Consider the following 16,315-nt stretch of genomic DNA (forward strand, 5'->3'; position numbering starts at 1 on the left):
TGTTGGCCAGAGAGAGTGCTATTGGAAATTTAGGTGGATAGAGGAAACCAGCATGTCAGTCCCTGTTCCACTGTCTATTTCACACTTTTGTGCTGTATGTTTAATAAAACAGGAACTGGCATCAAAGTATCTTCTCTCCCATGTGTGTTGTTAACATGAGATCATAGAATCACAGTAAATCTCCTTCTTTATTTTCCTTTCCCTCATTTTTAATCTAATGGGTTTTGAACTAGTCCATAAAAATCAGCCCGATTTCAGCAGAACAGCTGTGAGGATGAGGAGGCACTGCAAGAGGTCACCCAGAGAAGAGCTGTGGATAACCCATCCCTGGGAGAGTTCCAGAGCGCAACTTCCAGTATCACTAAAAATGACAGTCTCAAAGTTCCCTGTGGCAGAGGAGGAACCTTAGCCCAAGCAGTCACTATTGTACCATGGGGCTCTGCATTGAACGCACTCCTGTTAAGCAACCCTTGCACACAGACTGTGGCCAGTTAAGCATTTGGATAGCAAGCCACTGGATCAGGTCCTGCCCACCGTGAGCTGAAGAGAGCAGCTTATTCATGGACACAGAAGTGGTTTAAGCACAAGACAAGAACCAATTTTCTGGTTAGTCTGACTGTGCTGGAGGCCCTTGGCCAGAGCCAGGTCTTCAGTATGGACCAGCAAACAAAGTAAGCCTCTGGACTTCCCATTACACTAAGAGAGGGGAGTCTGCCCTGCTGCTCTTCCCAGCTGCTGCCACACCATCGGGTAAACTAAAGGAGCACCTCCAGACCCAGCTACCTCGAGGTGCGTTCACTCACCACCAAGCACACAGAGTCACAGAGCAACTGCAAATAAATACCTGTCAACACCTGAGCTGTGAATATTGCATTGCTAGCCTTTGTGTAAAATGCCAGAAGATTTCCTTTGTATTTTTAGAGATTTGCACTCACATAATTATTTTCCAGACCTCCTTAGAGTTCTAAGCCATCGTCTAGAAGGGATTATATTCTGCTCCTGGTTTGGGAGCAGAAGTGCCTTTGTAATAGCTCTTGCAGTTTTCTGCCAGCAGAGGATACCCAGGACCAAAGCTTCTCACAGTGTTGCATGCAGATCCTGCTTTGAGGCTACACATATTCACTTCCGCTGTCTTTGAACAAGGAGCACAAAAGATCTGATGCCTCACTTTATTAATCTCTATAATTTTGGGAAAATACATAAAGCTACTTTTGAACCTGTACCATTTTCAGTTAGACTTGCAATGTTTTCCAGCAGCAGGAATTTTGCACTGCCAGTCTTTGAGGTTTTAAGAACCATTGCACTTTGCCAAGAACATTTCTCATGACACAGGCTCATGATGGATAGATCAATAGATTCTTGAATCCTCATATCCTTTTCAAATTACTACCCGAGATATCTACCTGAGTAGGCCATCTTATCTGATAACTTAAACAAGCAACCTGTCTACACTTTAATTGTTATTGAGGATTAATGTTGTTTATAAAATGAAATCAATACAATCTCTATTGCTTATTAACTGAAACATTCTAGGCTCTGCTTTGTTTGCTTTGCTTTTCAATTAGTTTCTATTATTTTCCCTATTGGCTTTTAACAAATAGCTGTAGAAATAAACTTAATGGTTGTGAAACTGTTATCAGAGTCAACAAAGTCCCTTAATGGAAAGTCTTGTATATTTAAATGTAAAAAAGAATCTACTGTTTAATCATTTGACATTATGAGATAAGTTTATTACTATACATCTGTTCTGTGCTGGGCCTTGCCTTTTTTTTAAGCTACGCAATTAAGAGTTCTTAAGGGTTCTCTAAAGTTCAGATGTCAGAACTGTTAAGTTGGTCTCTACACTGAAGATGAAAAAACTCCACAGACTAATAACTTCTGTTAAAAAACTGCAAAACTGGGAATGGGCTGAAAACCATGGGATTCCTAGGAACATAATAAATACCATCCATTTACACTGCAAAAGTGTTCTCAAAACTATCCAACAATTAAGTATCTGAAACATCTTACAGACACTACTCATACTTCCTCTGTGATCCCAGCATGCAAGAGGACTGCTGCAGTTCCCAGGGTTTGTTCCTCCCCCTCAGAAAGGAAGAAGAGCAAGAAGTGTTGAAGGATGGTTTCTCAACTCTAGATGTACTCCTGAGTCTGAGTTGGATCTAGAAGATAAACAGGTGGACGTGAAGGAGGGATGGACAGGTAGAGTAGTTTTTTTTGGGTCATGAGGGGCCACGATGTTGGTGACAAGTCTCGATATATAGAGTGACAGTAGCATATCCTTTTCCAGCTAGCATCAAGATGTAAAAAAATCTGTTTCCTCAGTCATCAGTTTTTTCTCTTTGAGCAAAGAAAACTTTTCTTCCCCATTACTCACCATGTAGGTGACAGAAGCGTGTTTGCTGATGGGCTTTTCAAGCAGAAACTCTCAGTCTATGGGAACCGAGTTCCACCACACTTGCTGAGTTGTACCTTTATGGATCTTTCCAGCACTGCAGTTTTACACATCACTACTCATAGCCAGAGACACCTGCAACCCACACGCTCTTGGCACACTGTTTGTGGGCTCTCAGCAGTTTAGCTGGACGTGGTCGTGAAGCAAGCAAAGTTACAGGAGGGTGTTACATAATGAAGTGACGAGTTCACACAGGCCAGCAGCTTTGCCTGCTGCTGCTCAAACCACAGGCACCACAAACAAGTAGCACAATTCCTGCACTTCTCTACAAAATGGTTCTGATTTGGCAGCATCACCTCTACTTTGTGTTCAATGACATAAGTGGAGAGCTGGTAAAAACACAAGGCAGGCTTGAACCAAGCTCAGGAAACACGGAAACTTTAGGATGCAAGTGTATCATCCCCAGCAGAGACTACCATTTTGCTCCTGGGAGGGGACTCAGAACTACACACAAGGAAAGAGTTCTAAAATCTACCACAAACAGTGTGTAAGCTATCCAGTGCAACCTATCTGAGGAAATGTTCTGTGCACTCCTGGCTTCAAATAATTCTGCTTACAATCACCAGAACTGTTCCTAGCCTTCCCACAGCACAGATGCATTCCAGGGTAGGGCGAGGCAAATGGTTATGAAGCTTACTCAGGTGTCATTTATTTCATGAAAGTTTGCAGGTTATTATAATCAAATGTCAATTGTCTGTAATTGTGGCATGCAATGGAAAATCCCTGCTAAGGACATGTTCTGCCACTTGCTGGTGAAGTACACTAACCCTCAACAATGAAGCAATACTGAAAAATAGTTCTGACATGTAAGCAGGTCTAGGAGTATAATTAACACATTTATTTTTATTTTTTTTCTTATGGTTTTGCTGTAAGGAAACTATCCTGTATTTTAAAAGAAAAGTCCCATGCAGAATTAAAGAATTGTTCCTCCTCAGTTCATTTACTAATCTAATTACTAATTAATAAAACTTTCTGCTTTAATAGCCTCTGTTTTGGCTTATCTTCAGTAACACACTGCATCATCTTGCAGTGATCTTGCAATACACAAATGTATCTGTGGCTTGTAAGTAACAACCAGAGCATAGAGCATAACTTGAGCTCACCCCAGATGCTGTTATAAGACACAATGTGATAGGGAGTTGCATTCAGAGCTTCAAAATTAAGTAATAACTACTTTTAAGGGGATCCTATGTGAGAAGAGAGGAGTAAAATTTGGTGTCAGAACTGTGACTGATCATTGAGACTGGGCTGCATGGGGCATAGAAGATGACTCATTATTTTAATTTTTTTTGTTCTTTTAAAATGAAGCAAACTAATGGATTTTGTACGTATTTACTAACCATATTATTCTGAGGAATTACAGAAGTGTGAAAATGGCTTGGCAATGCTAAAATTGATGAAGCAAGCTCTTAAAGAAAACTTAAAAAAATTTCCAGTAGCAAACATTTTTTTAACGTTAGAGCCTGTAGAAAGTAAAAGCACAATGACAGTTTGCATTTTGAAACTGAGGATGAAGAAATTCATATCAGAATCTAACCTCTGGGTCAGCTTGCACATAGATGCAGTAGACTTGCCATCACTTGTAGACTAAAGCTGAGGCTGATTTACTTTCTGAAAAGATGGTACAGTTCAAACAGTCACGCTGGGCTTGATGCAGAAATCAAATCATGTGGTTTTATGGGTTGTTCTATGCATATGGAAAAACATTATCTTTATCTACCCTTAAAATCCTGGAATCTTGTGGAAGGAAAAGAAGTTAATAGTATCTCAGCAGTCAAGTAATCAGGGTAGATTATGAGAAGACGTACTTGAAAAATTAAGAGGGGAGAGGAAAGGGAGGAATTTCCGCAAGAATTACATTAGCATGCCAGGTTGGTCTAATATTCCTCATTAATGTTTATATTCTCTGTGCACTGTATTTTTTTTTTTTATAGCTGGCCTACTGTAGATGAAAATACACACAAAGAAAATGTGCAGTTTCCTTGAGCCTGTGTCTGAAGAATTCTTACTATTCCAAAATTATCTGTACTGATTTTAACTGGGATGCGTATGACAAACACCCAGGTTACATGCAGGTTTTTTAGAAAAGCTGAATTCGGCTGATTTGTAGCAGTCATTCCAGTGATCACATCAGCACTTTTAAACACATTCACTGTCAGTTCCTGTAATGAGAAGTGACGTGAATATAAGACCCAGTGGGACTTACAAGTTTTTTCCAACCACTGATTGTATATATCACATGTATATACAAGGAAGAACAGAAATTATGGAACAAAACTAATTAAAGGTTTACTGGGGATAAAGGTCCATAACTCTTAAAGAAAGTGTACATGTATATGCACCTCTATAAAAATATAATTATGCATGCTGATCATTTTGAGAAACCACTTAATTTGCAAAATTATTTAATTCTGGGTATTCAGATCATTAGCAAAAGAGGACTTATTATTGTGTTTATTGGCATAATAATACATAATAATTTCTTATACTTGCTTGGAGAAGTCTACAACAATAGTAAAAACATTATTCCAGGGATTAATTATTCTCAGGATTAATGTTTTCACAGCTTGAACTGACATGATTTTAGCCATTGTATTACAGCTCTCCTCTTTTCCATCTGCATCTATTCACTTCTTTGTACTCCTGTGACTACACTTTAAACAACTCTGACCTTTGTTAAATTACTTGGTTAAGGCTGATTTAGGGGCACAACTTTATTATTATTAATATGCACGCCTGTAGGAAAATTGGAGAAATGCTCTGCAAAACCAGCATTTTATTTAGTAGACAGAAGAACAAAGTATTATGGTTTTGGCACAAATATGCAACTCTTCACTCATAGGATGGAGAATAATTGGTTAGCAGCTCTTCAAAAAAAGGACTGCAGAGTTATAAACTGCAAGCTGAACTTGAAATTACAGTGCTGGACCTGTGAGCAAGATTAAACATGGTCTGAAATTTCAGAGAAGACATTTAAAGAAAGAGTCTTATAATGATATAGATCATACACAGAGCACAAAAGTGGTTGAAGTTCAGCACCTAACTGGCAAACCTGCAAATTATTTTCAGAGACTATGAGTGGAAATGATCAAGAGTTACTGCAAATACATAGGAATAAAATAGCATGAGAACTCAACAGAATATATCCCTAGGTAAAGTGAAAGACACTAAGTGACCATAAATGCAAGGTATACTAACAAACTTACAGGCAAAATATATTTTGCTAGAAAATGGCCAGAGTAAGTATTGGCTTGCACAGAACTATAAGGATCAGGTCCCTGATGGTATCCTTGCAGGGGAGACACCTCCCTCTCTAATCAGCTTTTGCAGTCTTGGCAAACAAAAAGAGCTCACTAAAATCACACAACCTGCACAGCAGCTCCAGGGATTATGCAGAGCAGAAATTATCATTCAGATGTCTAGAGCAGATGCAAATATGATTTTTTTGGGCTTATTCTCTTGAATGGTATGTGTCTCTATGCTTAAAATAAGTTAATGTATTCCAGTTAATTTTTTATGTAACATGAATAGTTATATTTTAAGTATTTTTATGTAAAAAGAACCCAACAAAATTTAGAAAAAGATCCATTGGCCCATTTTTAGACTGACAACCCAAGCACCACATTCTCTCTCTGGATCCAAGCTTGCTCAAAATGTTCTCAGTATTGTTTTAATTGGTTTGATTTCTGTCCCACTCTCCTGAAAGAAATGCCTACTAATAGTTAACCAAAAAGTTACATAAAATGCTAGTATGCATAATTAAAAACTTGACTGAATGCTTGGCAAAACTGTGGTCATTTATCACAAAAAGCTATAAATAGAAGGAATATTGAAGAAAAAAACCAGCTAAACCTAATGAGAAGGTCTCTTTAAATGCCTAGTTTTTATCAGAAGCTTTATTTATTTGAAACAGTAGGATACAAAAGTTACCTTACATAGCTGATTAAACTTCACCATGGAGGTCACAGCTGAAGGAGTATTTTTTTTTTAACCTCCCAGATCAGTTCTCATAAATATTACTTTGCAATAACAACTCTGGAGATGACCTAGGAGCCAAAGTACCCTGCAGCAAGAATGGGAAGGGTAATATCCTCTCCAAGCAGACCCAAGGATCCTTTGGTGAAAAGCCAGTTCTCAGGTGGAAAGTACCCACATTTTTCTGGATTGGCCTGCATCTCCAACCCCTTCTCGCTTCCTACCCTCTGGCTCAGCAAACCACTTTCCCCCCAGTGCTCCCTCCACAATTCTGCCTGTGCCAACACAACTTCAGAGCCTCCTGGGGGTGCGTTTTGGCTGTGCTCTCGGAGGCTTGGTGCTGAGCCATGGAGAAAGCAGCTCAGGAGAGACTTTTTGAGCCGTGACTGCCATGCTCAGCACTACCAGGGCACCTTGTGTTCTGTACTGGAGGGGACAATTGTCTTCTGGGTGGGAACAGTGAAGAGTTGGTACCTTGCTCCCATCCCTCAAGATCTCTGATGGCAGACCAGTCAGGGCCAGCAGGCAAGGGACCCATGCAGGTGTTTGGTTTCACCATTAAAAAAGCCCTGTACAAACCAATGTGACTTTTTCCTCACAGCATGCTCTTGCTTGCCCTCCTGAACACTGTTGAGGACACTGGATCCTAAGAGAGTGAATGCAATTTATGACTTAGCAGAGGAAATAATCAGTGTATTGTTGGCATTAGCCTGGAAAGAACATTAAATAGAGAAGACTCACTGAACTCAGTGAGAGCACTGAAAACTACAAAAGTCCAAGAGAAAAACAGTAAGCACCAACAGTAGTAGCAAACTTGAAGTGAGCAAGGACAACAAACTACAAGTGCATTTGTGATGTGCTGTGGTGCAGAGAAAAAAATCCAGTTTTATGGTGTGCATACTGAAATAGTACTGCCCAGAACTGGCAAAAGGTATGGGTGAAAGGAACCTGATTATATCATTTATCTAGGAATTGCTGCCTTGTGGACAAACAGGGAGAAGTTAAAAGAAGCCAAACTTCTGTGGGTTTGCCTGACACACAGTTTAAAATTACTGGATCCAAAGTCTAATACTTGGACCTCCCTAGCTCCAAATATAATCAAAACTGATATGATGTGTGCATGTCCCTCTGATCTCACTGAGATACACCGTATCACTGAGGTTAAATGCACATTGCTGTGCTGTACTAGCACAGGGCCTGTGAAACCAAAAAAGACATGGAAGTTTCCTGAAGAATACGTATGAAACCTTCACTGTGACTTAAGAAATTGTTTCCATTGTCTGAATTTCTTTTCCAATGCCTCCAGCTAAATTAAAAGCAGAAAGAGACAATTTTTCAGAGGCTCTTTCAGCACATTATAATTAGAGATCATTTCATCATCTTAAACATCCTTTAGTGAAATAAATGCTTATTTGAGCTGCAGCATCAACAGCTGCAATGAACTGAAGTTATATAGAAATCTTCATGCACTTTGCTTCGAGCCAAAATTGTGTGTATTCCCATGGCCAGGGCCAGGGCTGTGACCACAGGTTCCAGAATGTCAGAGCAGCACCTGCCCTGTCTGCTGGCTGGGTCACCATGATGCCCACAAGTTCTTCTTATTAACACTCTCACACACGCTTCTGTGCATCTGTACCAACTAAATCCCACATAACTCTTTTGAGTGATGATAATTAATTATGGTAACTCCTGCTTAACTCTTTTTTAAACTTTTTTTTTATACTCTCTAATAATATTGGCAAAGTAAACTATTAAAGGTACATTATTTCCAGTTTGCTGATACAGAATGCAACCCAGAGATACCAAGATTAGAGCTAAAAACATTCCCCAACTTTTAAGTCCCTCCATATTGTATGCTTTTAGAATAAACTTGGACAGACAAACCCTTGTTGCTATTGTGTAGTGAATTATTATTGCACTGAGGAACACGCTGGTGCAATTGCTAGCTTGGTAGACTATTTATGTCAAGTTTGATCTCATAAAGGGTTTCTACAACAAACTCCTCCTGAATACCTTCAAAGTTCACATTAAGAACTCCTGCAGGATTTGAGCTCTTACTGATTTTCCCTCTTTTAAATACTCCTACCATACTCTGTGTCTATGATGGAAACAAAACCAAACTATATGAGAGGAGAATTGCAAGAAAAAAAAGTGAAAGGTGGAATATGGTGGTCCTTACAGACCTGTAAGTCTGACTGCTGTTGTATGCAAACACATGACAGCAGATGGAAAATAGCATAAAATACAGCTTGGGTTGATTAAAATGGGACCATGACTTTTAATGTTTCTCTCTTAACTGATTTTCCTGGAGATGTGGCAGATTTATGTCAAGTCCTGTAAGACATCTGATTTAGGAGCATATAGGAGCTTGCTGTTTTAAACTATAGAAGGTGTGGATTAGCAGACTTATAAGGCAGGTAATGAGACAGAGGGGATATAAGAGTATCCAGTGCTGAAAGGGAATATTGAGAGAAATCAATAGCATAAAGGAAATTGGAGAGCCTGTAAGAGCCTTGATAACTGGAATAAAATTAGTGAGAATAATATTTAGTGGTTCAAAGCAGAAGAATCTCCACTTGGCAGGTGACAAGTACTTCTGCTGAAAGGAGATTTAGTTGAGTCTGCACCTACACTGGGATGCAGGGGATTTGATTGGAGCATCTCATTATCTGCTGCTTTCTTCTGGCCTGTGTACCTGGATTTTTTCCAAGGAGTAATGGCTGTAAACTGGAAGAGGGTAGGTTTACATTAGCTTTTAGGATGAAATTATTTACAGTGAGGGTGGTAAGGCACTGGAAAAGTTGCCCAGAGGAGTTGTGGATGCCCCATCCCTGGCAGGGTTCAAGGCCAGATTAGATGGGGACTTTAGCAACCTGGTCCAGTGAAATGTGTCCATGCCCATGGCAGGGAGGCTGGAACTAGATGATTTTTAAGGTTCTTTTCAATCCAAAACCATTTATTGCCTCTACAGTAATTTGGATTTGCAAGTCCAGCTTGAAATAACATATGTGAAAGCGTGTTGCTCCAGACATCAAAGTTAATTGGAAGCATCCTGGATTTTCATCTGTATGGTGTAAGGAAAGTTAGTATAGGTTCCAAACAGGTTCTTAGTTCTTAGTACAGGTTCCAAAAAGCTGCTCCAGCCATCCAACACCACACTCCAGGAAGACTCTGGGGGGTTTCAGTCTGGCTCCCTGAAAACTCTTTTTTGGTGTTCACAGGAATTTCCATGGACTTCTGTGGACCAGCTCTGACACTGAGCTTCAATGCTCAGGATTCTCTGTGTAAGTAAGCGGCTGCTGTACGAGAAAGCAGATCACTGGAGCTGCCAGGGAGGTTACCTGGGCATGCAGCTGTCAGGTCTTGTGCAAGTGCCACTGGTGTGGGGATTTGCCTATGCAAATGTAGACACTGTGGAGTTCATCTAAACACAGACAGCTCCAACAGTTTGTCAAGCCCTAGAAAAGCTGTACAGGCGGTTGGAACAGAGCTATTCCTTTCCAAGCACTGATGGAACACCTACACCTTCAGTTAATATAACTAAATACAACAAGAAAACAAAGCCCATATAAACTAAGAGAAAATGTGAGTCTGCATAAAATTTCTTCATCTGTTTCTTCCCAAACTCATCTCTGATAGTTATCTGCACACTGGCCACACGCCAGAATGGGCTACATTGTGAAAGACATGCATATTTTAAATACATTGCATTGCTACACACGGAAAACAAGTTTCATGCCCCGACTGCTAGGGTCCAGAAAAAAACATTTTCTTTTTCCTAAAATATCATAAAACTCAAGAAAAGGTATCCTCTTTCATAATGTGGGGAACAAACAAACTCAGCAAGTTTCTGAATTAGTAAGCCAAAGGGGAGGGGGGCGGGAAGTGCATGACATCATTGCCCCAGTTAAAATTGCATTTCTTCATTTCAGGTTGGGGTTTTTTGTATGTTTTTGTATTTTTGTTTATTTTATTTTATTTTATTTTATTTTATTTTATTTTATTTTATTTTATTTTATTTTATTTTTGTTTTGTTGTGGGTTTAGGTAGAAGAGATATAAATTTAAATTTACAATTACATTTTTTTTCCTGAAAATACTTTAATGAGTCAACAAGATTAGAAATTTCCCAAAACATTCTTTGAGTAAGACGTGTAGAAGTTACATTAATTTTGACTAACAAGAGTTTGTCTGTCCTCCAGATAAAAGGCTGTCCCAGTTTGTCATACCAAGGAAAAGGCAGTTTCTTGAAGAAATGCCAGTTCACATTATCAATAATGCAAGTCCTGTGCTCTTGCAGTGTCCATCTCAGTAGACAAGGTGGAGAGTAACTACTGACCTAGTAATCTTGACCTAATGAGCTTGTCTCCATAAGAAACTGTAGGTAAAACTACACATGTAAACATCACTTCAGTCTATTAATACAATCTGAAATATTTCATTGGATAAATTGAATAAATTGTTGTCATTCTTTTTGCCTGAAACCTTCTTCTAAAAACAAAATGAAATTACCAAATAAAACACATCCAATTACAATTTTTTTCTCTCCTAATATGTCTCTCCATGACTAAGCTAACACTTGCCTACAAAGCTTAGCCTTGGGCTCTGCTGTACAGTCACCTCTTCAGTGTTTCAACATGCTGAGAACTTTTTTAAACTGGAAAAAAAAAATTGAGCTAGAAGAAGTTACTAGGGTTACTGTTTCTTGACTTCTGTTGATATGAAAAGAAGATTTAGGTACTTGTTAGGGTAAAACTATTCAGAGTAACAGACAGAAGAAGCTGTGGATGAGCCTACCTAATCCTTCCTCTATATAAGAGCATGTTAGACTTTATTACTGATGCACTGAACTTACCCTCAGTGGCACAGGGGTAGCTAATAATTCCAACCAAAGTGCAAAGGAAAGGAGAGCCAAGCATGCCAGAAACAATTGCCAGTAGGACTGCACATAGGATAAAACACTTCCCTCAGAAAACGGATGTGTCAAAAAATCTAGTTGATGTCAGCACTTTCAATACTTTTTCAAAAGTCAAAACTATAAAAGAACTTCTGGGTATCACTGGCTTTCTCATGATTTTTCCATTTCAGCCTTTTTTTTTCTCCAGTCCTTTCTCTTATGTCCTTTAATTCTTTTCAGTCTCTGGCTCCTTCTTAGACTTTGGCCTAATATGTACTGTTCTCTGACCTGAATTCCTAGATTGGCCCTTTCTTTTTGTTTGTCCTGTTTTTCCATGCCCTTTACCATGCTTTTTTGTTGGCTTTTTTTAATTAAAAACCAAAAAATATGGTTATTTATGAACCTTGGAGGATCAAGATTTATTGAAACTGTGGTTGGGCAGTGCTTGAAGCTTCATTAGCAGAATACTGTTCTGAAGACCAAGAACTCAACATCCTTCTAGTACTAATTAATTTTAGTTTTTTTGGTGGCTATTTAGGATCATTTTTTGATAAAAAGCAGAAAGGGTTACACTGCATGGTCAAAACTATTGAATTACATGAACCAGGTGCTTCACCTCATGACAGCTGGATATAAAGTGATGTCCTCAGCAAAAAACTCCAGGTCAGGAATTCACAAAAATTAGACACTGACCATTGCTTTTGAATGCTTTCCAATTATCTATGATAGCTTGGGACTACCTCTCTTAATAAATTTAGCAGATGGACTGGAGCTAGAAATGCAAAAGTTTTCCTGGACAGACCTAAAGTCAGTCTTCAGCATTACTGAGTACAATGAAACAGCAGCTTGCAAAAGTGTCCTTGATTCAGGAGTTTAGGTTAAACAGTAGTGGTGGGATTTATAACATGCTAAGGAGCATGTTGCAGAAGAAGACCAAGGCCAGTCTGTATTGGGACATTTTATCTTTACCAGAATCAAGTGATGGAATTTTAGTCCTCTTCAGAGACAAAAAACACAGCCCTGAACCACTTCTGCCACTCATAGCTGGCAACTTTAATCTGTTTTTATCTTCGGCTCTGAGAGAGCAACATCTCACATGCATTCCCATCAATACAGACACAGCAACTTTTGAATTATAGATTCCTAAAGTTATGCGTTCTTAAGTAAATAGTGACCCCTTAAATTAAAAGTGGCCAGCCAGACTCATACACTTGATTGAATCAGGAGTTATTAATGTGAAATTCTTGAGTTATTTATTTCTTTCTACTATTTGCAGCCTTTTCCGAACAGCACTGGGTGGTTTTTTTCTCCATTTGAAGAAGCACCTTTAGCAATGTTACAACAAGCTTCTCCCATTCTTCACATCTTCCATAAATTTTAGCTGACCCTGTGCTGGCTGCTGCTTCTTGTGCTGTTTCTCTAGACCCAACGATTTGGAGCTTTGGGCATCATGCTTCTGGTGCCTTTTGTTAGTACAGAACAGAGAATCACACAGCAATGGAAATCAGACACAGACCTTCGCTTTTCTACTGTGCTTTGTGCTGACTTTAATATACATGCTGATTCCCATGAGCTTTCATCCTTTTAACAGCAGGAGTAGGAAACCACTCCATCTGTATTTGGCATGAACTATTCAAAGATCACACAGCAGAAAATATTATAAATAGCCGGGGTCAATGTTGGTTTTGTAGTCACCTTGTGCATGCCACATCCACCACGGATGTAATGTGTACTTGGTTAACTCTACAGTGTCTTGCAAAGGCTGAGAGTTAAGAAACCCTGCCCTTGAGTGTTGGAAGGCCTCCAAGTGTGAGAACATGTTTTAAGCTAAAAGAACAGCATAAATGTACAGGCAGATAAGTAAGAAAGAAAAAAATGCTACAGCTGGCTCTTTAGCAGCCCAGAACAACATAAATGCTCCAAAAGAGACAGTGCAGGTCCTGCTCACAGCTGTGCATCCCTCCCCTCTGCAGAATGGATGCAGGCTGCTGTGGACAAGTAAGGGAGCCTCTGCTACTCAGGGAAGCTGTTGCATTTTGACAATAGGACACAACCTGTTTACATCTATTCTGCAGGAAAAGAAGGGTTTGCAGGCCAGGGAAACCACGACACAACTAACCATGCTTTGCCTAACAGAGTGCCCATCTCCAGTCCATGCATCCTTGTGTAGAAAGCCAACAAATGCCAGCACCTCAAGGAAAGAGAGATGTTTTTGCAGAGGATTAGGGATGATGAGCAAGCAGTCCAATTTTCCTTTGGAAACATTTGCACATGGGCCACTCCACAGAAGCAAGCACGTGTTCATCTCTTACCACCTGGGCTTCAGTGGAAATTCTCCTGGTTTTGTCAATCACAGCTTCATAATGAATAAGGGAGAGGATGAATGTGCCAAATATTCTGGCCACGTTCACAGTGGTCTTGCTAGCTCTGGCCAACACAGAATGATATTAAGATGTCCTCTATTTATGTGTATGTGGACTGAACAAGCAAGCAATGTGGTGGTAGCAAGGGCTGACAAAATATCCTTACTCCAGTCCAATTTTTCAGCCCGCCCTCTGTATCTGGCTCTCTGTGTGGCTATTTCTTAGTAAAAACTGTTCTGGAAAGCAAGATCTTCCTTTATTTTTGGAAAATAGTTTTGCAGTAATATCTCAGTAATTAAGGACAGAATCTAGTTAATAGCTGGAGACGGCATTTTAATTTATTCAATCTGCTTTTAAATGTCAGCAGTAACTGCACATTTGAAGTTCCGTTGGGCAACTGATTCCATAACCCCCAGTCATAATTAACCTGCAATCAGGGTAAGACAATTCAAATAACCTACCAAGATGGATCTTAGAAATGATCACAAACATTAAGCAAAAAATTAATGGTGGCTAGCAATGGCCATTCAACACTAAAAAAAAAAAAAAAATCATTAGTAGGAAACAACTAGTTCCATCACAGCTTTATTCTTTGGCATTTAGCTTTTACTAAGCAGAATATATTGGAAAGGACAGTTGGGCTCACCCTAAGCTTAGAAGTAGGAGCCAGCCCTCGGAATTTTGCCAGTGGGATTCAAAAACCAAAAGCAGCAACAGGCAGAAACCAAGAATTTAAACTCCTCTGCCCTCATTGTTCCTTCCTTGTTTACTTTTTCTATCCAGAAAAACAAATAAACAAATAATTTAAAAAACCAAACAAAAAAATCCCAACAAAAAACAAAAACACCAAAACAACCCAAACCCAGCCACAAAGTTCTGCAGATGACCTTCATGTGCTATTTGCAGTGTAGGAGGAGGCTGGAGGGAGGGGAAAGAGAAGCAGTAACTTTCATGTGCCTTTTGGTGCTAATCATCTATGTTAACCCCACTGAAATGCCTATTTCATCTTCACACCACGCAAGATGTCTGGAGTCCTTTGAAACAGAGATTAGTCACTCACACCTCAAGGGCACTACGATGTTAGCTGTATCTAGCTGCATTTAAACATTGAAACGTCTTTCTCATCCAAAGGGAAAACAACAAAATGACTTTTTGAATCCTGACTCACAAGGGAGAGCCACTTTCTGAATCAGTGCTACAACCTTTGGGCAATACCTGACTCTTCCTGGCAAGTGCTGCTTCTCTATAACCACTTGAGTGCCCCAACACCAAACATTTCTGAGAAGGAAGGATCAGCTCACAGAGGAACAATGAATTTGAAAAGCAAGACACAGCAAAAATAAAAATGAAAAAATCATAGTTTATAATAAACACACATTAAAATAACTTTTCTGTTCATTTGAGAATAGTGGGTCTGAACAATTTCACATTCTGAAAGCAGAGAATGGGAACAAGGAATGTTCCAAGATGACATAAGAATCTGGCAAGTTTACCTGTGCTCTGCTTCTTCTAGAGACTAACATGTGGAACTTTCCATCAAGGAGGGGGCAGAAATTTCCTTTATTTTCCCTCTTTTGTTTCTCTCCCTTAACTCTTGCTGTTGTAAGGAAACATCACCTTTTCAAGTTTTATGAAATACCTGGTATTATTCTTCCAGTTGGGAATGCATAGGATTTTCATAGAATTTCAGCTGTCAAAATACTTGATCACTACAACACGTATCTGTTGAAAGAAGCCAGATGGAAAGTGTAGAAGTTTCCAGCTTAAATACTGAACAAAAAACCTCACCAAAACTGGCTTAAATTGATGTCCATTTTTGTAACAACCACCTATGTTTGTTCAATTTTACATATCAATTTCCACTTTCCAATTGGAAAACTTAAAAAATATTTTATGGAAATATTTATTTATCAGTAATTCCCAATTTCACTGATAAAATAAGGGATAAAAACTTAGCATATAACTACATCATTAACTGTCACAAAGTGATGAACCTGGTGATAAAGGTAAATAGGATCCTAAATTCCGTTTAGATATCACACTACCAATGAAATATACGAGTATGAAGCCCTTTCTTGGCTGCATACTGTAGGGCAGTGATTTTTAGTTTAAAGCCAGATTTTTTTTATTTTCTTTTTAGGTTGCAATGATTACCTGTCTTGCAAGGTTCTAGTTTTGATAATTGGCCTGTGATCATCTCTGGCACAAGTTTCTCGGGGAATTGAACTTCCAGCAATACTGCACTCAGAATTCATACAAATATTCGATAGGCTGGTGAGACATGTGGTAAGAAGAAGCCAAAGAAGAAGCAAGACAGCCTAGAAAGGTAACATGGTTTGTAAATGGAGGAGCAGCAAGAAGGAGAATGAAAAATTCCATTTGTCTAACAGTGAGAGGCAGCAGTACACCCACTTGTTTTCTCTGCTTTCTTCCAGCCTTTCACCCTCCTCCTATAAACAAGCAGACACAACCCCCATCATCTTCTGTAACAGACTTTGTCATAGTCCTAAATATTTTAATATATACATAAATGCAGAGGGAAAGTTTGTTGTTTCCATTTTTCCAGCAGAACCCATATGCTCTGTTTCCATGTCTGTTTCTTTGAACTTTTTTTTCTGCGTGATCT

The 16,315-nt window shown here is 39.2% G+C and overlaps 1 long non-coding RNA gene across 1 annotated transcript in view; it reads right to left on the reverse strand.

The window, feature by feature from the left end:
* LOC131575895 (uncharacterized) overlaps positions 1-16,315 on the reverse strand; it is a 157,605-nt gene that overhangs the window by 36,748 nt on the left and 104,542 nt on the right. The window lies entirely within an intron of this gene.

Source organism: Poecile atricapillus, chromosome 2 (assembly GCF_030490865.1).
Source record: "Poecile atricapillus isolate bPoeAtr1 chromosome 2, bPoeAtr1.hap1, whole genome shotgun sequence".
NCBI lineage: Eukaryota > Metazoa > Chordata > Aves > Passeriformes > Paridae > Poecile > Poecile atricapillus.